At 42.6% G+C, this 26599-nt stretch overlaps 1 protein-coding gene across 2 annotated transcripts in view; it reads right to left on the reverse strand.

Annotated features, from left to right (window-relative positions):
• The window catches only part of CERS6 (ceramide synthase 6), a 269444-nt gene that overhangs the window by 228797 nt on the left and 14048 nt on the right, over positions 1 to 26599 (reverse strand). The window lies entirely within an intron of this gene.

The raw sequence follows: 26599 nt of genomic DNA on the forward strand, positions 1-26599 counted from the left end.
GTTGATACAGAAGGGCTTGCTCAGACCAACAACCCACTGAATCATTCACCGGCCATATGATGTAACACAAAGTAATGGCATATACCTAGGGTCTATAGTTAGTCCTGGATGCATAGCTAGAAAGCGTGGACTGACATGAGCTAGCAAATGCCTCACACTGAGTAGAATTCAGTTCCTGCAGTGGCTGATGTGAGACTTTTAAATGAAGGCACGTGTCTTAAATGCTTTAAAACTTTGCAAATCGTTGTTAATTTTTCTCAAAGTAACCCATAAAATTAAAATGAAGAACTTCTGATCCACTGCTTTTCTCTGAAGCTCTGATAATTGGATAAGTGCTTAATTGGCATGCTTTCGTTTCCATGATGGCAAGCTAATTAAAAAAATATTGTACAGAAAATAGAAAGCCCTTTAGATTCCAGCTTTTAAAATGTTAATTGGATACTCTAATGAAACACGGGTGATTTGTTACTTAATTTTATGACCTATAAACTACCATAACATGCTCACCAACAAATATAGAATCAACCTATCGATTTTTAGGATGGGGCCTGACCTGACAATAGTAGGATTTAAGAAAGATCAATATAATGTAATATATGCGGGCTCTCCACATCACTGAGAGTAACATCAAAGTCCTTGCAGCGGCCTATATAATTTGGACACCTGTTCCCTTCTGGCCTCACTTTCTACTTCTTTCACCTTCCCGCCATTCAGTTACACTGGCCTCCTTACCCCACGTGGCAGCTGTGCTCCCACCTTAGGGCCCTTGCACAGGGAGTTCCCTCCACTCAAGACGTTCTCCCTCAGATAGTCTCCTGGCTCACTCCCTCACTTCCTTTAGGTCTTCACTCAGAAGTCATCTTCTTGGTAATGTAACAGAGCACAGCCACTGTGAAAGATAATGTGGCAGTTCCTCAAAAATTTAAATATACAATTGCCACATGATCCAGCAAGTTCACCTCTAATTACATGCCCAAAAGAACGGAAAGCAGGGTCTGAAAGAGAGAACTGTACACCCATGTTCACAGCAGCATTAGTCACAAGAGCCCAAAGGAGGAAATCTAAATGTCCATCCACAGAGAAATGGATAAACACAATGTGGCGTGTGCCATACAATGGAATATTATTTAGCCTTTAAACGAAATGAAATTGTGGCACACACTACAGCACGGATGAACGCTAAAAACTAATGCTAAGTGAAATAAGCCAGGCACAGAGGAGCAAATATTGTATGATTCCACCTAGATGAGGAATTCAAAATAGTCCATTTTATATGGAAGAAAGTAGAACTGTGGTTACCAGGGGCTGGAGAGGAGGACTGAATGGAGAGTTGTTTAATGGGACAGAGTTACGGTTTGGGATGATGAGAAAGTTCTGGAGACGGATTGTGGTGATAATTGCACAACAAAGTGAATGTACTCGATGCCACTGAATCATACACTCAAAAATGGTTGAAAGGGTGAAATTTGATGTTGAACACATTTTATCTCAATAAGAAGAAATACATTTTAAAAAGTCACTTTCTCTTGTTATCCCTACCTCATTTGAAACTGCAAGCCTCATCCCAATCTGGCATCCCTTACCCTCTCCCCGGCCTTTTCCCCTCCTCTTAGCACCAACACCACCAAACATACGTATTCCTCTGCTTAGTTCGCTGTCTGCTCCCACTCCTGGAACGTAAGCTGCTGAGGGCAAGGCTGTTGCCTGTTTTACAGCCCCAGAGCCCACAGCAGTGCTGGGCACATGGGGAGCACTCAGTGAATACTTGCTGAATAAACTGTCACTGCTGTGCCTGAGGACGAGTGCGGAGGGCACTGGAGGCCAAATTCACCACTCAGAGGCTGTGGCCAGAATCAAGAATCAGACAGTAAGGCTGGCGCTGTGGCATTTCTATTACGAGGGAAGAAAGTATAAACCTGAAAGACACTCCAAAAAAGGATCTGTAAGATCTGAAAACAGATTGGAACAGCAATGGAGCAGAACAAGGTGTCAGGACGGGCTCTATTTTGAGCCAAGAAGAATGGAAGCACACATGAGAGAAATGGGGACAGGAAGCTGGTTTTAAGAAAATATACCCAGCATGGAGCTGACATGTCAGAACTGGGGGTGAGGATCTGTGACCCCTGCCCAGGGATAGTTGAAACTAAAGAAAGAATGAATGCACCAAGGCAGCATGTACTACAAAAAGGAAGAACAGCGGTGCAAGGGCATGGCTGGTGGACACACACACCACCAAGGGTCCGGAAGAAAAGAAAGAATGAAAACAGCATTCGGGTGGCATGAAAAGCGCAGAATCATGGCAGCCCGAGGAGGCGTTCTGAAGAGGAAAGCTGGAGGGGATTAGAAAGGGGAAATGCCACTAAATTTGACAAGGAGGTTATTAATCACCTTAGAAACAGGTTTTAAATGCTGGAAAATCTTTCAGCAATGTGGCTATTCTCAGAATTGTGATGTTTACAAAACTGAAGTCAACAAGTAAAAATGAAGTGTTTTTTTATTTTGAGGTCTCTGCGGCCAGGGAAGTAAGGATAGCTTACTGGGAAGTCTGCAGGCTCATGGCAGGAGCAGCCTTCCGTTTAAAATCAGTTGCAGTTTTCCATCGTTGTTCACAAGGGCCTTCCTCACTGACCTTCTCCCTTACCCATGCATCCTGGCCTTTCAAAGCCACCATCCTCTCGCCTCTGGATTTCACCCACATCTCCTAATGGGTTTCGCTGCATCAAGCTCCATTACGACAGCCAATCCTGTCACCCCTGCTCAAAACCTAGTGATGGCGTCCCATGTGCCTCAAAGCAAAAGCCAATGGCCCCCCTGGGATCTCCAAGGCCCAACATGGTCAGCCCCACAACCACACACACCCCTGCTCCCCACAGAGGTCACCTGGGGGCAGCTAGCCTGACCCCCTCCTATGCATGGATCATCGCTTGCAGGTACTGCCTTAGGGACACTGCACTTGTTTTAGCTCCCCACCTCCTTCAGGTCTCTGCTCAAAAGTCATCTTGTTAGAGAGTTCTTCTCTGATGACCTACATAAAAGCTCACCTGCAGCACTCCCATTCCTCTCAGTATGTGTTTATGTACCTATCTTTCCTTATTTTCTTTCCTCCTCTCCTTCTTTCATTCTTTACTTCCTTATTCATTTATTTTTATGGTACTTATCAGCACCTGAAACATTTTCTTTGTTCACAGTTTACTAACTGCCTTATGGCACAAAAAAGTGGCTCAGTCAGTATTTGTTGAATTTTTAAATCCAAGTCAGTGACTTCAACTACAACTAGACCAAGGTGTTTCTAACATCCTACTCAGTCCCCACCTTCAGACCTAGAATATCCTCTCTGCCCAGCATACTTTACTTCCTCTAGAGAAGTGTTCTAACCGGCTCTCTCCACAGGGAGCTTTCCCAGGCTTCCCATGAGCCCTTCAACCTGTGATTCACAGAAGTTGGCTTACACTTTAGACGCAATGATGAAGCATCCAGGCCTGATTTCTCTATCTATACCGGATTAAAAATGACAGATTGGGTAGAAGAGGCAGGTGCATTGCTGGCACAAGTTAACAGCTCTCAACCGGAGAGGCAATAAGGAAACTACAAAGAGCAATAATAAGGTCAACACACACACACACACACACACACACACACACACACACACACACACACACACATTCTTAGTACAGGAAAAAAAAAACACCTAATAGTTTAAAACGTTACTATTTAACACATTAATAATGTTAATAATGGTTGCAAATTGTCAGAAAAAAAGTTAGATTGGGCCATCAAACTCCATTTAGTAGCCATGAAACTGAAAATTAAGTTTTCCTTTTAGTAATGGCTTCAGTGAAGACCTCAAGCTAATCTAGAAAATTCCTTTGTGAAATGTATGTTTTCTGATCATGCTGGATTCCTCTGAAATCTAGGGCTGCTACTAGAAACAAGATAAAAGCATGATATAACTAAATGCTATACAAATAACAAGATCTTCATATTCAGTTTCCTGTTCTATCAATAAAATAATAGAATTGGCTTTGACTAAATAAAATTCAGAAACCTGAGACTCAAACTATAATAAGTATGTTTCTTGGTTAGCTTGTTCCAAATGAGGTTCAGCGGTGACTGAATGGAAGCGAAGGATGACAACATTCCAGGGAAGCAGCAGCTGCAAGTGCATCTTCCACCAGCTCACTCGAGATGGTTGGAAAGACTGCCCATCCTTCCACTTAACAGATACTGAGCAACTGTTACTTATTTTGTTTAACACGCATTTATAACATCAGACACATGTTCTAATTTAAGCATTAACTTATCTAATCCTTCTAACAACCCAAAGAGATAAGCACCATTTCCCCCCTCATTTTACAGGTGAGGAAACAAGCACAGAGGAGGTAAGCAGTTAGCCCTGAGTCAAAGAACTAATTAATAGGGGAGCTGAGGCTGTCTGAGGCCAGAGTTCAGGCTCTTAACCACTGAGCTTTATAAAAGGAACAAAGAGAATCATCAGGCATCTACTGGGACACAAGACTGACCTGTCTCTCTCCGCCCTCTGGGGAGTTCACCTTCTAGCCAGGAGGGATAGGTAAAAAGCAGACAATAGAAAACAATTTACTTACAGGCCCAAATACTACAGTGGAGAAGTGATGCGATATCACAACAACATAGAGGGATAAAGGATGCTGGACATATTCCCTGAGCTGTCACTGACGCCTCACAAAACCCTGATAAATAACCAGTAAGATATGCGATCATTGTGGAGATGAGGCAGTTCTGGCTCAGAGGGGAGGTGAAGGCCAGGGGCAGCATTCATCCCTAGTCTGAGCATTCCTGACATCTGTCTGGTTTCTAATAACAAACTACTTTACTTTCTTCTAGATTCTTCCCACGTGTTGTAATCCTTTTGCATTACATCACTTTAATTCCCTCTGTACATGACACTATGAGTGGTTGAAGAATTTATCATGAGTGTCTTGTCAAATGCAGGAGACATGTTATCGCTTTGACAATGGTCATTTAATACAAAGGACTCTGCTCACCATAAGTAAGACTGTGATGCATACTAGTTAATGGCGTTTACTAAAACTGATTCCTATCATTGTTGGTCTGCAGCAGCCCTGTCCTGGTAGCTGAGGAGTTGGTTAAAGAAATGGAGGCAGAAGAATAAACATATCTAATGACTTCATTCTAAGGACCAGGATAGGTTTTTTGACAAGCTAACTTATTTAAATAATAGCTAGAAGAGCTCAGATGTTTCAGATAAGACAGATCTGAGAGCCTGTTGGGACTGACTTAAAAACAACTTTCCCTCATTTTAAAAGTGTTGTGCCGGGGTCCAACCCCAGCGGGTCCAGGGGTCCCCAAAGGTGTGGACGGAGTCGGCGAAGAAGGAATGACACGGAGACAGCGTTCAGTTGATCAGCAGCCTAGCCAGGATCTCCAGCCGAGTTCTGGTCTTGATCTCCAGAGAGGCTCTGCTTCGGATCTCCAGCGAGGTTCTGTAGCCATGTTCCCTCGCTAGGTTCTCCAGCCAGGTTCTGTCCAGGCTCTCCAGTCAGGTTCAGTGTCCAGGTTCCAGTCAGGTTCTCCTGCCAATCTCTGTAGTCAGGTTCAGTCCAGGATCCCTTGCCATGTTCTCCCGCTAGGCTCTGTCTCTAGGCTCTGAGGCCAGTCCCTGTCCAGGATCCTCCGGCATGCTCTCTCCAGCGAAGTTCTTCTGTCTCTAGAGAACGTTCTGTGTAGGTTCTGTGCCTAGGCTCTGTCTCTCTTGGTCCTGTCTTCCAAGCCCTGTCTGAGTTCTGTCTCTTGCTGTCTTGTTCTGAGTTCTGTCTCATGAGTTCTGTGTTCTGAGTTCTGAGTGTTTCTGTCTTGTTACAACTGTATTTATACCAGTTGATTCAATCCTATCAATCTCTATTACAAAGGTTAGGGCGTTTCTTATCTCCATTCCAGGGAGAAAAGATTATGTAGTTTAAGCATGATTGTTCGTAGTTAAAGGGATTAATTACCCACCTGGCACTTAGTTGAGGGGTTTTATTCCCTCCCTAACTTCAGGGGAAAATCCCTACCTGGGGAAAACAACCTTTCTCAGAGACCTTGGTTAAAACACATAGTGCCAAGAAGGTGAGCAAACATATTAAGAACAGTATGCCATATATGCCAGGTCCCTTGAAACAGCAAGCATGGACCGGCTCCCGGCAAATTCCCCCTTTTTTATTTTTTAAAAGCAGGCATTAAAAAGAAAAACCTCAAACGCTCTCTTGTATCCATTTTAAGAGTAGGATTGGCACTTTCTGCTATTACCTGAGTCCTGATCTATCACCCCAGGGAGAGCTTGCCAATCCTGCACTTTCCCGGGGTGGAAAGGCTGCAGTGGGGTTAAGGATAAGGCTCCTTGGGCCTACCTTCTCCCATGCCTCTACATTTACCTTTCCGGCACCTTTCCTTCCTCAGAAAAGCATGGACGTATTTCTTGTATAAAATGTTCTGTCTGACTGGGAGTAACCTTAATTCCTCTGCTAACAAGCATATATGTTAAAAGATCAATACGGAGTCTTTTTTCTTTAGACTCAGTATGGCACATCTTCTTAATCTAAAGATCAATACAGAGTCTTCTTTCTTTGGACTCAGTATGGCACATCTTCTCAATCTAAGAATCAATACAGAGTCTTCTTTCTTTGGACTCAGTATGGCACATCTTCTCAATCTAAGTTCTGTACTATCCACCTTCTTACCCTACTTATCCTCTATAGGGGGGTCTGTAGCACCCTGGTGGAGTCCTATCCGTCCCGAGTGTGGGGGTTCTCAATGGGGGGGGGGGGGCTTACCTAGGGGAATCCTTTTCCAGGTGTTCCCAAAGGTGTGGACGGAGTCGGCGAAGACTATCCACCCTCTTCCTACGGTGGAGTCTGATCCGTCCCGAGTGTGGAGGTTCTCAATGGGGCGGCTTACCTAGGGGAATCCTGTTCCATGGGTTCCCAAAGGTGTGGACGGAGTCGGCGAAGACTATCCACCCTATTCCTATGGTGGAGTCCGATCCGTCCCGAGTGTGGGGCGCTTACCTAGGGGTCCCTGTTCGGGCGCCATATGCCGGGGTTCAGCCCCAGCGGGTCCAGGGGTTCCCAAAGGTGTAGACGGAGTCGGCGAAGAAGGAAGGACATGGAGGCAGTGTTCAGGTGATCATCATAGCCAGGTTCTCTTGTCAGGGTCTCCAGCCAGGTTCGTTCCAGGTTCTCCAGTCAGGTTCAGTGTCCAGGTTCCAGTCAGGTTCTCCTGCCAATCTCTGTAGTCAGGTTCAGTCCAGGATCCCTTGCCATGTTCTCCCGCTAGGCTCTGTCTCTAGGCTCTGAGGCCAGTCCCTGTCCAGGATCCTCCGGCATGCTCTCTCCAGCGAAGTTCTTCTGTCTCTAGAGAACGTTCTGTGTAGGTTCTGTGCCTAGGCTCTGTCTCTCTTGGTCCTGTCTTCCAAGCCCTGTCTGAGTTCTGTCTCTTGCTGTCTTGTTCTGAGTTCTGTCTCATGAGTTCTGTGTTCTGAGTTCTGAGTGTTTCTGTCTTGTTACAACTGTATTTATACCAGTTGATTCAATCCTATCAATCTCTATTACAAAGGTTAGGGCGTTTCTTATCTCCATTCCAGGGAGAAAAGATTATGTAGTTTAAGCATGATTGTTCGTAGTTAAAGGGATTAATTACCCACCTGGCACTTAGTTGAGGGGTTTTATTCCCTCCCTAACTTCAGGGGAAAATCCCTACCTGGGGAAAACAACCTTTCTCAGAGACCTTGGTTAAAACACATAGTGCCAAGAAGGTGAGCAAACATATTAAGAACAGTATGCCATATATGCCAGGTCCCTTGAAACAGCAAGCATGGACCGGCTCCCGGCAGTGTTGTAAGGAAAATGGAATGCAACCAAAACACACAATTTCAAGAGAACAGACATTTTGTAGTCATTAAGAATTATGTTTACAAAAACTTTAAACAAATGGATATTTATGTTCTAGCAATAGTTACATATTCAGGGGGAAAAAGAGCATAAAAACTGATAAAGTATAAGCTCCCTATAATATATCTATCTTTAGACATAAAACATTTCTGGAAATACACAAAAAGGAGTAATATTACCAATGGCTCCCTAGGGAGTGAAAATGAGAAGATGGATAAGAGGAAATTTTAACCTTCACTATACATCCTCCCTTAGTTTCCTATACTTGATTTTTAACAATTTAAACAAAATTGCCTTTAGGAAAAGTTTTTAAATGATGGGTAGAATGGTGAAAGTTCTTTTAGGTTGTAAAGTTATCTTAAATGACAGGACAAAAGTTTTTAAATATAGAATAATTTCAACTGTGTCCCCCTCCCAATAAGAGAAACTAGAAAATTCCTGAAACACTATTAAGGATAGTTACCCCTAAAGGGTCAGTTTTCACTTTTTTACTCTGTAAACTTTCTTATATGTTTAAAATATTTACAATAAGCATTTACCAAGTAGAGTAAAAGAAATGTGCTACTATAAGTGATAGGATGGATTACAGGAGTTGCTTTTGCCACATCCTAAAGTCAAATATTAAAAGGCCAAAATTGTCATTCGAAGATGAATAAATCCAAAGTAAAGACTAAAAGACCCTCTTCTTGTTGAAACGCAGCCAAACATGGCCTTAAAGTCCTATTTCAAGGAAGGCAGAATCATGCCTTAATTTTAAATACTTTTGACCTAAGTTTCTTTTCCTACTCTAGTCTTCTTTGCTACAGATATTAACCATATTTTCTTTCAGAGAAGGTGATAGTGGCAATTAGCTGGTGTCAAGACACAGACTCCCACCTCAGTGTGATAAGCAACTACCCTCAGACTAGAAGCCTCTTCCCTCACCTCTTGAGCACTGTTTGCTTCTATACCTCCCAATTCCTTCTGCAGTTTAGTTTTCCTTCCCAGAAAATGTGACCTGCCTCTACCAAGTATTATTAACACAACTGCATCTTACACAACAGTGAAAGGAAGGAAATTACTGCTTTAAGTCATCCTGGTGTCCTTTATTAGCAAAATATGGATCTTCTTTGTAGCTCTGTGGGAAATATAGTGACATCCTGTTCACTGTCATCATGCATCCTCCCCTTTGAGGTGCAAGATCCTTTGTGAAGTAGAAACAAAGAAAAAGCAGGGAGCTCTAGCTCTCTGGGATGGAGTGAGCACACTGCAGCCGCTCTTACTTTTCACAACTAAAATCTCTGGACACAACACAAAAAGCAGCAACCCGAGGACTCTGAAAAGGGAACTAAAAAGGTGAATTGTAAAGCAGAGTCAAAAGGGACCTAGTTTTAAATTTTAATTTATTTTATTCTGGCAGCTTTGTCCTGCGGCAGGACCCCAGCAAAGAGTTCCACCGACAGTAACAGAGCAGTGGTGCAGCAGCATGAATAGCTCAATCTCCAAATGACACCCTGTCCTTCTGGACAAACCTGAAAAAGGGCCCTTGTAGACCAGAGTATGGGGGGAATCATGAAGAGAAAGCAGACGGAGAAGGGAATCCCCTAATTCTATACAGAAACTGGACAATGCCCAGCCCCATTCTGAGCTGTGCGTTCATGGGACAGACTCGAAGTACATATCAAAGAGCTTTGAGAACTGAAAGGACTGAACAGAGCACCCAAGTCTGACTAACCCTCGAGAGGCACCAGCATGGGGCAGACCCCAAGTAGCAGAACAAAGGCTTTGAACACTGATCTGAGATCAGAACCAGCACCCACAGAAGGTGAGAGAGAAATGCAGTGTGACTCCGACAGCAAAAACAAAAAACAACATTGTACAACCCCAACCTACATAGCATAACATAAATAATACCCAGAACACAACCCAATAGAATTGAATATACAAAGAACTAGGAAAATATGACCAGTTCTCAAGAGAAAAAAAATCAGATTCTAACCCTGAGATAACCCAGATGATATGCATTATAATATCCTCCATGAGAATATAGAATGAATGGAAAGACAGAAATTCTAAGCAGAGAAATAGAAACTAGAAAAATAACCAGTGGAAATTATAACTGGCTGGCTCAATAGAAAAATAGAGATGACAGTTTCAAAAAAGTGAGCTAGAAGAGTCAGTAAATTATCTAATCTGATAAAAGATTCTCAGAAAAAATAAGCAGAGCCCTGGCCAGGTAGCTCGGTTGGTTAGAGTGTCGTCCCAATACGCCAAGGTTGTGGTTTCAATCCTGGTCAGGGCGCATACAAGAATCAGCCAATGAATGCATAAATAAGTGGAACAAGTCTCTCTCTCTCTCTCTCTCTCTCTCTCTCTCTCTCTCTCTCTCTCTTCCCTTCTCCATCCCCATACCCTGCCTCCCTCCTCATCCCCATTCCTCTCTCCTCTAAAATCAATAAAAAAGCTAGTTTCTAGTATTTATGTCAATGTTGTTCTAGAATAAGAGGAGAAAAAGACTGGTAGAGAAACTATTTGAAGCAATAATGGCCAAAAACTTCCCAATTATTAAAAGATATAAATTTATAAATGCAAGAGTTTCATAAACTTAAAATAGAATAAGCTAAAAAAAAGTAATCACTCTTAGACACATCATAATCAACTGCTTAAAAGCAAAGTTAAAAATAAAAGTATTTCCAGCAGATAGAAAAGAATTACACATTGTAAACAGGAGAATAATAATTTTAATGACTGAAGATTTCTCATCAGAAATGAGAGAGGCCAGAAGACAATGGAAAAACATCTTCAAGTGCTAAAAGAAAAAAAAAATTACTAACCTAGAAATGTATATCCATTGATAACATCTTTCAGGAAAGAAAGCTAAATAATGCCACTTTTAGACAAAGGAAAACTAAGAGAATCATTTTTAGCAGACCTGCTCTAAAAGAAATGATAAAGGAAGTGCATCAGGCTGAAGGGAAATGATACCAGAAAGAAACTTGTATTTTCACCAATTAAAGAACATTTACAGAAATGGTAACTATCGGGGTAAATAAAAGTTTATTTTCCCCAAGGTTTTGAAAATATGTATAATTGTTGGAAGCAGGAATTATGCCACTGTTTGATAAATTTTCAATATAAGTAGATATAATACATATCACAAGTAAAACATAAAGGTGAATGGGAGAGAATAAAGGAACCTATATGGTGATAAGGTTTCTACATTTAAGTTGTATAATATAAACAGTAAGTAGACTATGAAAGTTTAGATATGTATACTGTCACCATTGAACATCCAACAGAAAAATTTTTCCCAAAGAGATAGAGCCAAAAAGCTAATAGAAAGATGAAAATAAAATACTAAAAAGTTAGGGTTCAAATTACTGAAGAGAAGACAGGAACAAATAGCAGAGAGGATACACAGAAAACAAGTAATACAATGGTCCTTCTAAATCCAATCATATCAATAATTATACTAAATGTAAATGATCTAACACAGCCATGTAAAGACATCAGAATTTTTCAAAATAACAAGAACTAACTAAATGCTGCCTACCAGGAACCCATTTTAAAATATAAAAACCTAGATAGATTAAAAGTAAAGGATGAAAAAGTATGTCATATATACAATCATCAAAATAAAGCCAGAAAGGCTATCTTAATTTCAACCAATCTCTTTTTCTTGCCTGTCCTAATCTTTAATCCCTCTCTATTAACATGGGTACTTACAGAGCCTATTTCCTCATTCCTCATAATATCATTTCCAGAGTATTAATCTATATTTGCCGGTGATTTACAAAATATATCAGCATATCTCTCCTTGCTTTTTATGAACTTACCATCTAAGAGAGACAACATTAATGCAACAGTTTATTAATATACATTATATATAACATATCTAAAATATATGTTTGGAAAATATGTTAAGTTCCCTGTGTACAGAGATGACTTCATAGGCTTTAAGAATGGCATGGGATTCTCACTAAAATTACAGTGTAGGTGGTTTAGAGAATAGTGTTGGAGAAGAGCAAATTCATATGAGAAGCTTGAGAAAAAACGTATTTTCAGAAGCAACTAAATGTAGGTTTTGAGAAAGCATGCCTAAAGCAAGCATAAGGCTGAATAGTACGTAGATAAACCTCTTAGAATTTTATTAGGCTTATAAAGATTCACAGCAGTATTAAACAGATCATGCCTCTCACTGCATCTTGACACTATAAGGATGCTTTGGGGTTTACATACAATAGATGTCCTTTTAATCAATATTTTTTATCTAAACATTCTCACAAAGAAATTATAGCCTTACAGGCACCACCACCCCCTCTTCACCAGTCACTTATTTAAGGTGACAGGGAAAGGAGAGAGAGAGACAGATAGACAGGGGGGAGGACAGGAGAGAGAGGGGGAGAAAGGCAAAGAGGAGAAGATAATTATGCAAGCGGGTGAAAACTTCCACAGTGGAAGTTCAGCAATTGTCCAAAACACATGGATCAGGGTCTTCAATACAAAATTTTCAGTTATAATTAAAACCAGGGGGACAGATTGATTGTTTTAGGAGCAAGCATAAGATGACAACAGAGAAAAGTGAAGATCTGAACCCAGTGGTACATGTGGACGATCATTGCCCTCCTCCACCTCACGTGTTTTCAGATATATTCTGTGATTTGCTTAAAGAAAAACCAACACTCAGCTCTACCTAAGAGGAATATTATTTCTATTGTACAAATGAGGCAATAGATGAGACAAAAATGTCTTACCTATATAGGCATCCCTCACTTTTATGGTGCAATTCATTTCTGGAAACCACAATAAAAAAATCATTAAGTGGACTGTGTGGAATTTATTAAACTTCCAATATTCCTAGTTGCTCACTCGTTTATCGTCATAAAGAAAATGCATTCTATTCCACTGTGAGCAATCATGAAGCAGCATTTTAGCCCCCACGGCTGTGCCTGTGGGAAACAGCCTCTTTCACAATCCCCTGAAGTTGAGGCCAGGACTTCCAACAACTCTCCACATGGCTGGAAATGCCAAATTATCAGGCCTTAAGGAGAGAAATTCTGGATGAAAAGATAGTAACTCTCCTTATCTGAAAACACACACACACACACACACACACACACAAAATAGATACACATACCTTGAAAAATAGGTGAGCATACATTCTCTGCCAAAACATGATCAACAAGAAGTTAATTAAGCATTTTAGCTGTCAAGGAGGAGTGCTCAGTTCAGGAAAATTTAGGATTCTGTGTCTGTAAAAGGACCTAGCCCCTTACTGGTATGGTTAAAGTGGAGAGTTGTTCTCTCCTCTGCTTCTTTTTCTAATTGATTTCAGAGAGGAAGAGAGAGGGAGAGAGAGAGAGAAGTATCAATAGTGAGAGAGAATCATTGATCAGCTGCCTCCTGCACGTCCCACACTGTGGATCAAGCCCACAACCTGGGCATGTGCCCTGACTGGAAATCGAACCATGACTTTCCAGGTCGATGCTCAACCACTGAGCCATACAGGCCGGGCTCTTCTCTGCTTAAGGTGTGTACAAAACCTAGTAAAACCACCAGCACTACTGCTATGCTAAATGACATGTAGACTTTTCTCCTGATTGTCCTTTTCATACCTCTTTGCTTTGAACGTAGTGATACAATATTTTGAATAGAGATATTCTAGACCAGTGGTTCTCAAAGTGTGGTCACTGGAACCAGCAACATCAGCATTACCAGGGAACTTGTTAGAAACATAATTCTAATCCAGACCTACTAAATCAGAAATTTGGGGGCGGGGGAGGGGGCGGTGGGAGGTCAATTTGTTCTCACAAGTCCTCCAGGTGACTCTGATGCCCCGTGAAATTTGAAAGCCCTAATTCTAGAAGTCTTTAAATATGGGACACAAGTCTGACCTTCATTTTTCTCCAAGTTGTCTGGAAGCAATGATTTAGTTAATCCTGGCTGAGGGTGCTCCTCATACTCATAACACTAGAATGGCTGCGTAAGAACCTCATCTTTTGATCTCTGCCTCTCGCCATGCAAGGATAGGACATTCATGTGTTCCCGAAGACAGGAGGAAGACACACCCAGTGCCAACTCTCAACCAACATATGTAAAAGTCTGTCTTCTCAGTGAAAGAAAGTCAAGGTCTCTCTCTCCACAAAGGGGTAGCCTTTCTTGATAATCACAATACTTCCAACTTATAGTGGGTTATCCAACATAATTTTCAGTTTACAAGACCCCTCCAGATAAATATAATTTAGCTGCCACAATAACCCTATGAGGCAGATTCTGTATTCCCCCTAACACAGCGGTTCTCAACCTGTGGGTTGCGACCCCTTTGGGGGTCGAGCGACCTTTTCACAGGGGTCGCCTAAGACCATTGGAAAACATATATATAATTACATATTGTTTTTGTGATTAATCACTATGCTTTAATTATGTTCAATTTGTAACAATGAAAATACATCCTGCATATCAGATATTTGCATTACAATCCATAACAGTAGCAAAATTACAGTTATGAAGTAGCAACGAAAATAATTTTATGGTTGGGGGTCACCACAACATGAGGAACTGTATTAAAGGGTCGTGGCATTAGGAAGGTTGAGAACCACTGCCCTAACAGTTTGCAAAGAAGGCAGCTCGAGCTCAGAGAACGCCCAGTAACCAGCTACCAGCCTAAGATCAGCCAGCCCGTGAAGGTGCAGAGCCTCCACTGTTCACACCAAGCACAATACTCAAGCGGTCTACATGAAAGAAACAGCTCTGTGGTCATGGGTGAACTGTTGAACCTGCATGTGCCTCCTTTCCGCATCCATAAAACAGAGTAAAAGTAGTGCCTACCTCACAGAGTTTATGTGAGGATTAAATAAGATAATCCACATAAGGCTCAAAAAAAAACCCAGTGCCTGGCATGTAGCACGTTTACAATAAATATTAACCATAATGTATTGGCTGTAATTACTGATCCGACACCACCAGCACTCCAGCTATTAACAACAATGCAGCCACTACTACTGCTCCAGGGAACTGGGCATTTTTAAACTTATTACAGTCTTCCTTTTCTCCTGCCTTCAAACTTCTTACACTGTCCAGACCATCCTATGTTGAGTGTTTATGCAATAGCCATGATCCCATCATTTATTGGGTTATGATAGAATTTATAAAAAAAAAAAACCCTTCATATTTTTGTGAGCAGCTATTCCAAACATCACTTTTATTCCTAATGCTATTTAAAGATCAGCTCTTACAAAGATAAACAAAATAATTATGTCAAATGTACACAGCCTTCATTCCTGTGAGCTTCTTGAGATGCAAAGGAAAACAAAAGGCTTCAATAAGGCTGGCAAATCGGAAAGCTGGTTTCGGCTCCTTGCCTCTAAATTGATCAAAGATAGTCTGAATTTCCAGTTGTGTAAATGAAAAACAGAAACTCTTCTCTGAGCACATCCTTCCAGATATGTATGCCTGATTGCAGCCCTTTGAAGTCGACACAGCTGAAATCAGACTTTTTTGCATGAATTATGCACCACAGCAGAACAGAGAGACCACTCGGAATATGACTCATCATACAAAAGCAAGCTGGAAGCTGAAGGCACTTGCACTGTGCATCTTCTGGGAAGCCAGCATTCCTGAATTGGGTGAGAGGCCCATGGTGAGGGGCTATTTCAAATAAGAAAGGTGCAGCCACAACGCCTACTCAGCTTATTACTTCAACAATGGCACAGACTCACTCATTTGTGTTTTGGTGGCTTTAACCCACCGACTTCCAAGTCCACGGACCTAATCCACCATAACTAACTATTTAAATCCAGCGAGCAAATGAGAAATTAACATTCATTTTCATTCATTTCAATCAAGTCAACATAAAACCAGCAAAAGATTCAAGTCTAAACTTAAAACTTCATTTAATTTTGTACCTAAAGCACAATGATTCAAGTTTAAATGTTATAATTTATTTCAGCATTTATATTCTCCAACTTTGAATTATACAAATCCAAACTGTTCATATTTATTGGAATTCGAAAGCCTGCATAACAGAATTTTTGAGTGCCTTTGATAGTGTTTTTAAGGATTCTTCTAAACTTATTCAAAAATTCTACCTAAACATATTATTTTCTATAGGGAAATAACTTCTACACTGAAACTACTTCTAAATCAAATGTATTCATCTTAGTACTATATCAAACTCACCAAGACCCAAGATAATAGATTTCATACTTACATATGAATGGCTTATTAGCTCAATAAGTAAATCCATATTTGGGGGAAACTACTGGTTTTTCAGCTTGGCCATGATTCCAATGTTATTCCTACTTAATTTATGTAACAGATTAAGCATTATTTCTCTACGTTAAGTTCAAAAGCAATTTTTGTGAAGGATTATGAAGCAAAGCAATGCAAGTTGGAGAGCTGTCTGAAATTGTAAAGGTCAGCTTCGAACTTAGAGCTAAAGTTGATGGGTCAGGAATTACTCAGAAATTATTTTATTCAGCCCTAACCAGTTTGGCTCAGTGGATGGAGCGTCGGCCTGCGGACTCAAAGGTCCCAGGTTCAATTTCGGTCAAGGGCATGTATCTTGGTTGCAGGCACATCCCCAGTAGGTGGTGTGCAGGAGGCAGCTGATCAATGTTTCTCTCTCATCGATGTTTCTAACTCTCTATCCCTCTCCCTTCCTTTCTGTAAAAAATCAATAAAATATATTTTTTAAAAAGACTGACAAAAAAATTTAAAAAAAAGAAATTATTTTATTCAACATTTACAACTAGAAACCCCAACCAGCTATAGTTGATCCCACTTGACCAGGAAATAAAAAAAACTTCTGAGCAAAGGCAAAAAATAGTTGGTCAGTGGCAAAGCTGGCTCCCTGTTGATGGCTTGTAACTGCCCCTCTTTCAAACCTCAAGCTCTAAAGGGCAGGGCCCCCACTGTAGGCACCTCTCAGAGTGGGGCTCAGGGGCTCAGCTTCTGTTGAAGTGATGTTTCATTCCTACATACTTTTTGCTTCCTGTGAAACTGGCCTTCTAACTGCTTGCTTTTGGCTCATGATATATATGTGGTCCTTTTTCTTGGCTGTCTTTTGACATGGAATCCATACCCTCTGCAAGAATTCTATAATAGTACAGGCATATATGTGCCCGAACAACTCTGGCTTATCTGAGGGTTCCGACTTTTCCTTTTGTTCTGACTTAGATAGATGTATATCTACTATATTAAGAATGACTCTCCCCAGTGTTAGCTTCTCACCCTCATTTTACTGGCCCGCACCCAACATCATGCAGCTAAAGCTGTGTTTTTGAGTCAGGAGAGTATCTGTCTCTGAAAAAGCTCAGAGAGAGCAAAAGCTCAAAGGTGTTTCAGTTCCTTCAAGCTCATGCATCCTCCATCTTGCACTTGGCTGAGTTCCCAGGTATCAGTTCTCAAGGCACATGGGTGGCTTTGGACATGTACCTAAGCAAATATACAGGGTGGGGCAAAAGTGGGTTTACAGTTGGAAGTACACAAAACACAGTTTATTCTTGTATTGTTATTTATTAATTATTGTATTATTTTCCATAGGAACTACTGGAAACCTACTTTTGCCCCACCCTGTCATCTTGAAGAGGCAAATAAAGAACAGGGGACTAGGAGTTAACATATCTGTAACTCAGCTACTAAATTCACAACAATGTGTGATCCTGGTGACTCATTATCCCTCTAAGATCTGTTTTCTCAACTGTAAAGTTAAAGAGCTTTTGTAATCTCAAAGTTTTCTCCCAGCTATGAAATTCTATTACTCTTTTTTGCAAAGGTAATTATTAAATGAATTCCCAAGCTTAAGATATTACCTACTGTTACTTTCTCATGTCATCTTGCCTCTCTATTAGTATGGACAATTGAAACTCAATTATGTACTATAGGGCAAAAACACTGGGGAAGATTCTCATATAAACTTCTATTCTAACAGCATGTCTGAGTAAGCAATTCAATGTTCCTGTTGATTAAAGCACTCTGAAATACACATCTATATTAACGTGTAAAGAAACAAAACCCATTGGCTGAGTACCTGCTATGGGGCAGGGATTTAGTTAAGCACTTTACTGCAATTAACTCTAATCTTCATTATCTGAAAAGTTAATATGATCTCCATCTCCCAGGATCTAGGAGATTTTTTAACCTACCCAGAGTCACAGCTCCAGTAAGTGCTGGTAGTTGAATTCAAATGCAAGAGCTGTGCTTTGGGCTGGCCTGCTGGTGAGGAATCGAGCAAGCATTTAATATCTATCTTGGGTAGAGGTCATCATAACACACAGCTGCCTATCACACAATATTCATGCAGTAAAACCTCCTATTGCATTTAACAGGTTTCATTTATACTGTACCCTTCTTGAAAGATGGGAGGAAACTGATTTCCCTAGGGATGGCTTCAAATTCTATAAGAAAAAAAATACATATATATATATATATATATATATATATATATATATATATACACACACACACACACACACACACACACATATATAGAAAAGGTATATCTACTTCATACAGTTAAAAAAATCTGTTATAAATAAAAACAGGTTGATGACCCTATCACTTTGAATAAGTAAATAAAAATGGAATGAATAAAAATGAAGTTTAAAATAAATGAAAAATAAAGAAATCATTAATTTTAACTCAAGAGTTTTAAAACTGACTTCTAAAAATGAAGAGGAGTTAGTACTACCAGATAATGAGAGATATTATAAAGTTGCAATAATAAAATAGCCAAATGCGAAGGAAATTCGGTATATGACAGAAGTAGTATTTCAAATTAGAGAGGAAAATATATAGATCATTTAATAAATCATGTTAATGGGGGAAGAAGAGGATAACTACAGTTGAAGTTCTCATGTCTGACACCAAAATTAATTCAAGATAAATAAAAAATTCAAACATTAAAAAAAAAATACTAGGAGAGAGTTAACGTGTTTACAGGCCCTCTTGAAACTCCAGTAAAATCCCTATGAAGAATAAAGGAGGTAAACTTCCAAAAGGACAAAAGACAATGACAACAGATAAGAGGTATCACCCAACATCTTGGAAGATGGAAAGCAGAAGAGGGAGTGGGAAAACTGATCTAGTCAAGAGGAGCCACCGGAGCCCAACTGCCTTCCAGTGGTGGAAGTCGGAGAAGTTTGCCCCACGCTTCTTCGTGTACAAGAGCCACCTGGCGGTCCTGAGCGTGTTGACACTGGTTCAGCAGTCTGGGGCGAGGACTGCGATGAAGACTGCAATGAAGACTGCGGTGAGCACTGAATGCTGCATTTCTAACAAGTTCCCTGGTGATGTGGGCAGAGGCTACAGGTCTCTGGGGGCTGACCACATGGTGAGCAGTGAGGCTTTGGAGTAGACAATGCCACAAACATTCATGAACTGTCAGCATCAGATACATGTGGAGGTTGGGGAGCAGAAGGGCTGGTCCAAAGTCTGTATAAGGGACAGGCAGACCTCCTGATTCGGTGCTAGAAGCCAGGTGACTGCTTGCCCCAGTGCCAGCAGAGGAAGGGGGTTTAACTCCCAAAGAGACCAAGTTACACAGGGTCTGACCTTTGGGACATTTGAGTACAGTGATGAAAACATGGGACTAAGTCAGCCATTTTCAACCTTTCATCTCATGGCAAACATAAATGAATTTCTAAAATTCTGTGGCACACCAAAAATTATATTATACTAGAGGCTCGGTGCACAAAATTCATGCACAGTAGGGTCCCTAGGCCTGGCTGGTGATCAGGACCGATCGGGGCCTTCCTTCCTTCTGCGTCGCCCCCTGGTGATCAGCGCACATCATAGCAAGTGGGTTGAACTCCCGAGGGGACACTTTGCATATTAGCCTTTTATATATATAGATATTTTGATGATCTGACAAAAAAAAATAGTTACAATTTTTATTCATTCATCCCAGACGGCTATTGTGTTGGCTGTTGTCATTTTTTAATTTGACAATCTAAAAAGAAAAGAGGTCAGTGCCCTAACTAAATAGTCAAGTATGGCATGTTTTAAAAATTCTTGTGGCACACTGGTTGAAAACCACTGGACTGAGTGAAAATCTGCAAACCAAATAGGACCTTGAGCTCCATTAAGCAGCTCAGCTCACAGCCATTAGGGAAGTAGGAGGAGGGTTGCTGTCTATGGAACTGAATAGCTCAAGGAATGCACTCTAGAAGGGAAAACTGTGAATCTTTAAAACACCCACACTGAAGGCCACTGTGGCTGCTGGCCCTTGGCCTCTTAGTGCTGGCCCTACCCCTGCCCACTGGTGGGTGGGGGCAATCTGGGGCCAGGCCGGCTGGGAGAGGGGCTGTGGGAGGTTGAGGCACAGCAGGTCGCACCCTGTCAAGCCTCTGCAGAGGTGTGGTGCCAGGACCGGGCCCGTGCTGCTGCCTCTGTGGTTGCCTCTGCAGAAGGGGCAGCACTGGGACTGGGACCGCGCAGCCCCCCTCTCCCACTGCCTCTGTGAAAGGGGCCGTGGCACTGGACTGGCCCGCGTCACCGCCTCTCCTGCGCCACAGGCTCTTGCAGCAGCTGTGGCTTTGTCCGGAAGGACGTTCAGAAGATGTCCAGTCTAATTAGCATATTACCCTTTTATTAGTATAGACTAGAGGCCCTGTGCACAAAATTCGTGCACGGGGGGGGAGGGTCCCTTCAGCTTGGCCTGTATTCTCTCCAATCCGGGACCCCTTGGGGGATGTCTGGCTGCCGGATCGAGCCTAAACCTGCAGTTGGACATACCTCTCGCAATCCAGGACTGCTGGCTCCTAACTGCTCACCTGCCTGCCTGCCTGATTGTCCCTAACTGCCTCTGCCTGCCAGCCTGATCGCCCTAACTGCTAGCCTTATCACCCCTAACTGCCCTCCCCTGACAGCCTGATTACCCCTAACTGCCTCTGCCTGCCAGCCTGATTTTCCCCTAACTGTTCTCCTGCCAGTGCGGTCACCCCTAACTACCCTCCCCTGCCAGCCTGATTGCCCCTAACTGCCCCTGCCTGCCAGCCTAATCTCCCCTAACTGCTCCCCTCCCAACCTGATCGCCCCTAACTGCCCTCGCCTGCCAGCCTGATCGTCCCCTAACTGTTCCCCTGCCGGAGTGGTCACCCCTAACTACCCTCCCCTGCCAGCCTCATCGCCCCTAACTGCCCTCTCCTGCCAGCCTGATCACCCCTAACCACCTCTGCCTGCCAGCCTGATATCCCCTAACTGCTCCCCTCCCAGCCTGATTGCCCCTAACTGCCCTCCCCTCCTGGTGTGGTCACCCCTAACTACCCTCACCTGCCAGCCTGATCGCCCCTAACTGCCCTCCCCTGCCAGCCTGATCGCCCATAACTGCCCTTCCCTGCCAGCTTGATTACCCCTAACTGCCCCTGCCTGCCAGCCTGATCTCTCCTAACTGCTCCCCTCCCAGCCTGATTGCCCCTAACTACCCTCCCCTGCTGGCCTGGTTTCCCCTAACTGCCCTCCCCTGCCGGCCTGATCGCCCCTAACTGCCTCTGCCTTGGCTTCTGCCACCATGGCTTTGTCCAGAAGGATGTCCAGATGGATGTCTGGAAGACGTCCAGTCTAATTAGCATATTACCCTTTTATTAGTATAGATGAGATTAAAGACATATAACACTAGGTAATGTTTTTAAATGATCTTGAAAATGGAAGAAGTGGTTGCATAATTTTAAATGTTCAATCTGTTTCGAATACTAGTTGTTTTGTAGCATATGAATCCTGTAGACATCAAAACATTTATAAATACACAAGTTAAAATTAATACATTAGAAATTAGCAAATGGTAACTGCTGAGACAATACTACACCAAGAGATTTGTTGTATGTTGTGTTACTACTTTAAAAAAAAACTGGGGTAAAAACTTCAGCAGTACCACTTAAAACCAGTGTGAAAACCCCATTATCTCTAGCATGCTTATTTGGAAAAATGTTGTTATACCACAACCCCTATAGCTGTCATAAGAGCTCTGAAAAATCTGTACCTCAACTGTAGTGTCATGGCCATTTGGCAGTAATAGAAAACTGAAGATTTTACCAATGAAACATGGTATATTTAAAGAAAACCATTCTCTTATGCTATGAGAGTCCAAAAACAATAGATTTTAACAGACTTATTTTAAGGTACCCTCTTTATAGAAATAAGTAGAAAGTAATGCAGTATTTTGGGCCTAAAAGGCATGGGTAGTAACCCGCAAAACCTATGCAAAAAATTGCAAAATCAGAAGAAGCAGAAAGCTAATGAGAAAGTGTCATCCACAGGAACACCGGAAGGCTTCAAACAAATTGCAGGCTACATGATCACTTTTCAAAAAAATGTTAAAGACCCACAAAAAAGTTAAAGATGTGATACTAGGGTTCCAAAAAGTGACTATAAAACTGGAAAAAAAAATTGTAAGCAGAGATGGAAATAAAATGAAAAGGAAAGATTTAAAAAAAAAAAAAGATCAAAGCTACATGAAGAGGAACAGAATAAATATGAGTGAACAGGACACCTAGCAGGTAGGCTTGAGGAAAATTAATAAAATCACTTGGAAAAAATATATCAAAATGATTACAGAAATGGTGATGGTTTAGAAAGGGAGACTATAGAGTTCTAACATATGTATAATTGGTATTCCTGAAGAAGAGAACAAGATATATCTAAAGGTGGAATAGGAGAAAACTTGTATTACAGAAGAATTAAAAGATTAGATTACATTAGATGAAAAGGTACATGTTTTAAGGTGAGTATAATTATAAAAATATAAAGCACAGCAAGTCTTAAAAATATTATTTTCAAAACAAATACAGCATTTCTATATCGCAAACAAAACTTAGCGTTCAAAATACATGGCTTTTTCAAATTCCAAGTGTATGACAGCTCTGATTCCCTCATCTCAAACTGCAAATCTTCTCATTCTACATTCAAGGAACAGGATACGTAGCATTTCAACAGTTACATACTTAATCCCCTGTTTAACATCCTTAATTTGTTTTTAAAAAAAGACATTAAAACACTGTATTATTGACCCTTTATTAATACCTATCTTTATAAAACATTTTCACTAATTAAAGTGGGAAAGAAAATGGGTGTTTTTTGACTATGGTTCTTTCTCTCACTCACTTTCTCACACCCCCTTTCCTTTATTAAATGTTATAGCCAAATACTAATCAGATGTTGTTTATCCAAGCATGTGCACAAACAGCACAACGAGGAGACTGTCCCATATGTGACGGCAGGTACCAGAGCTTGTGCTTTCCTCCAAAAGGAACCAAAGTCCGTAAGTGGGATAATCAGCTTTGCTGCATAGATTAGGAATTAAAGTTGCCTTTCGTCCACACATTTCAAATACGTTTTCCTAAATTTATAAAAATGGGTAAAACTGATAAGGAGGAAGCTTCCGGGCTACCAGTAATGTTTCTTGAGCTGGGTCCTAACTAGTGAATACATGGCTATATTCACTTTGTTGTGATAATTCAATGAGCTCTACATTGACCTGTTCTTTGCGTGTGTTTCTTTTTTTTTTTTTTTTAATATATTTTATTGATTTTTTACAGAGAGGAAGGGAGAGGGATAGAGAGTTAGAAACATCAAGGAGAGAGAAACATCGATCAGCTCCCTCCTGCACACCTCCTACTGGGGATGTGCCCGCAACCCAGGTACATGCCCTTGACCGGAATCGAACCTGGGACCCTTCAGTCCGCAGGCCGACACTCTATCCACTGAGCCAAACCGGTTACGGCCTTATCCTATCTAATAAAAGAGAAAAATGGTAATTGGCGTACGACGATACCCTTTTCATTGGCTAATCAGGGCTATATGCAAATTAACCGCCAACTATGATTGGCAGTTAACTGCCAACAAGATGGCGGTTAATTTGCATATGTAGGCACAATGCAGGGAGGCGAAAGGGAAAGCAGGAAGAAGCCACCTGCCACTGACAGTGATTGGAAACCCAGGGGGGAGCTAAGAGCTGGGGGGCAGGGCAAAGGCGGCCCTGGGGCCACCTTTGCCCTGCCCCCCAGCCATGATCGGAGAATCAGGCACCTTTTCCGCCCTGGCCAGTGATAGCAGGAAGTAGGGGTGGAGCCAGCGATGGGAGCTGAGCACGGTCGAAGCTGGCAGTCCCGGGAGCTAGGGGTCCCTTGCCTGGGCCTAAAACAGAGCCCACGATCGCGGGGCCACTGCAGCTGCGGGTCCCCGCTGCCCGGGCCGGACGCCTCAGCCAGAGGCGTTAGGCCTGGGAAGGGGCGGAGCCTGCAACCGCGGGGAGCTGGGGGTCCCCTGCCCAGGCCTGACACCTCTGCCGGAGGCCTCAGGCCTGGTCAAGGGGCCGAGCCGGTGATGGGTGATCAGAGGGTGATGAGGGTCAACTCCTCTGGCCGAGGCATCAGGCCTGGGCGGGGGGCTGAGCCGGGGATTGGGGGGATATGATGGTCCCCTTGCCCAGGCCTGAAGCCTGGGTCAGAGGCGTCAGGCTTGGGCGGGGGGTGGAGCAAGCGATCAGAGGGAGATGGGGGTCCCCTGCCCAGGCATGATTCCTGGGCCAGAGGCCTCAGGCCTGGGCGGGGGCCAGAGCCAGTGATCAGGGGGAGATGGGGGTCCCCTGTCCAAGCCTGACACCTCTGGCGGAGGCGTCAGGCCTGGGCAAGGGGCCGATCAGGCGATCGGAGGGTGATGGGGGTCTACGCCTCTGGCCGAGGCATCAGGCCTGGGCAAGGGGCCGATCCTGCGATTGGAGGGTGATGGGGGTCAATGCCTGAGGGCTCCCAGTATGTGAGAGGGGGCAGGCTGGGCTGAGGGACACTCCCCTCCCAACACACACCCAGTGCACGAATTTCGTGCACTGGGCCCCTAGTGTATATTATACATACAGACTAAAAGTTTACGTTAGAAAAGAGAAAGTACTATTCTAACTCCATAAGAATGTTTGTAAGCAAGCGATGGTTGCACATTTGAGTGCTGGGTTTACAGCAAATACCCATTAGAGTATTGGCTAACCTAGGGTACACAAAGATGGAATTTTCCGCCAAAGTCAGGGTTTTCTGCTGCCTTTTGTTGTACACACATGCCAGTCACTCTCTCCCCCACTCTCTTACCCTCGCTCTTATTCTCTCCACAAATGGAGACACTGGTTGCGTTTAGTTTCAGCTGCAAAGAGAAGTATAATCTGTGTCAACTTCCAAACTATGATCATCATACACCCTTTACCTTAACAGTTCCCATTCAGAGCAGCTACCTGACACTTGTAAGATGGCTTTCAAAACAGGGCACTAAGATGTTTCTAGCAGTTAAGTGCATCCAATTCAGAAAAGCTTTAGACAATTCGAAAGGACTGATATTCCTTAGATTTGACCCCTGAGTAAAGACTGAGACGTTGGCTGGGAAAATGGAATCAGGCTTGATACAGAGAAAGAGTAGCCAGGTTTGGTTCTGCTTTGAATGGAAGACTTTTATCTCATCTTCAACTCTGAACAAGGGGAAACTGCTTGACAAACAATAAATCGTTGTTTTACACTTGTGGCACTTAGTAACCAATTCTATTTTTTCTTTCCAGTCAGAAAAAAAGAAATCTAAAACCGTAAACTTATTTTTGACAACAGAAAGAACATGTATTATGTATTATTTATTAGATATTTTCTAAACACTAAGAAATCAGCCCAGCCAGCATGGCTCCATGGTTCAGCATCAACCTATGAACCAGGAGGTCACCGTTTGATTCCAGGTTAGGGCACATGCCCAGGTCACGAGCTCAATCCCTAGTGGGGGCGGGGGGGTGCAGGAGGCAGCTGATCAATGAATCTCTCTCATCACTGATATTTCTATCTCTCCCTCTCCTTTCTTCCCTGAAATCAATAAAAGTATTATTTTTTAAACACTAAGAAATTAAATTAGTTATATGAGGTGATAGCTCTTATGAACCATCTTTCTAAGTGGATTTGTCCTAAACTCACTCCTGCCCCGGGAAATGGGAGGAATAACGGAACAGCTGGTTACCAGGGCTCGGGACTGAAAGGTAAGGGGGCGACCAATCAACAGATCCCGCTGGCCCAGCCTACCATGGATCTGAAGACAGAGTCGGGTCTGAGCAAGAGGATGAGGAAAACAGAAGACGTGGGAGCATGAAGCAAAAAGGAGCCAACAGTTAAAAGGAGTGATAAGCCATGGTCCTATCTAGGTGCCCTCTACCTGATCTTACATGGCTTGACTTTGTGCCAAGGTATGGGCAGACGGGGGACAGAGGGCACAGCACAGGCACTGACACGGACGAGCTCGTCTGCCTGCTTCGAGACGCAGGGCTGCAAAGCTTGCCTCTGAGAGAGGCGAGATCAAAACTGGACTTGCCTAACATTTCCCCTGCTCAACTCCAAACACAGTTCACTGCAGCGTTTCGTCGGGAGCCCAGCACTCTCCAATGAACCACAGACACCTAACACGAGCAAAAGTCAGTTTTACAGACAGTGAAATCAGCAGAAGCATGAACGATAAAAGAGCCTATACAGAAACCACCCGACTGCCTGAGCTTGCTGTAGAAATAACGGCTGGTTAACAGCCACCACCTGCACTGCATCTATTTTTGTTTTCTTCCCCCATCCCTTCTGCGCGCAGCCGCTAAAGTGTGGTGCACACATCACCACATTCCCGCATCCCTTTTGTCTCGATGTATGCTTCAGCAAGTTGATACATGCAGCTCTTATCCTGCAGGTCTTCAGCCT

Source organism: Myotis daubentonii, chromosome 7 (assembly GCF_963259705.1).
Source record: "Myotis daubentonii chromosome 7, mMyoDau2.1, whole genome shotgun sequence".
Classification (NCBI taxonomy): domain Eukaryota; kingdom Metazoa; phylum Chordata; class Mammalia; order Chiroptera; family Vespertilionidae; genus Myotis; species Myotis daubentonii.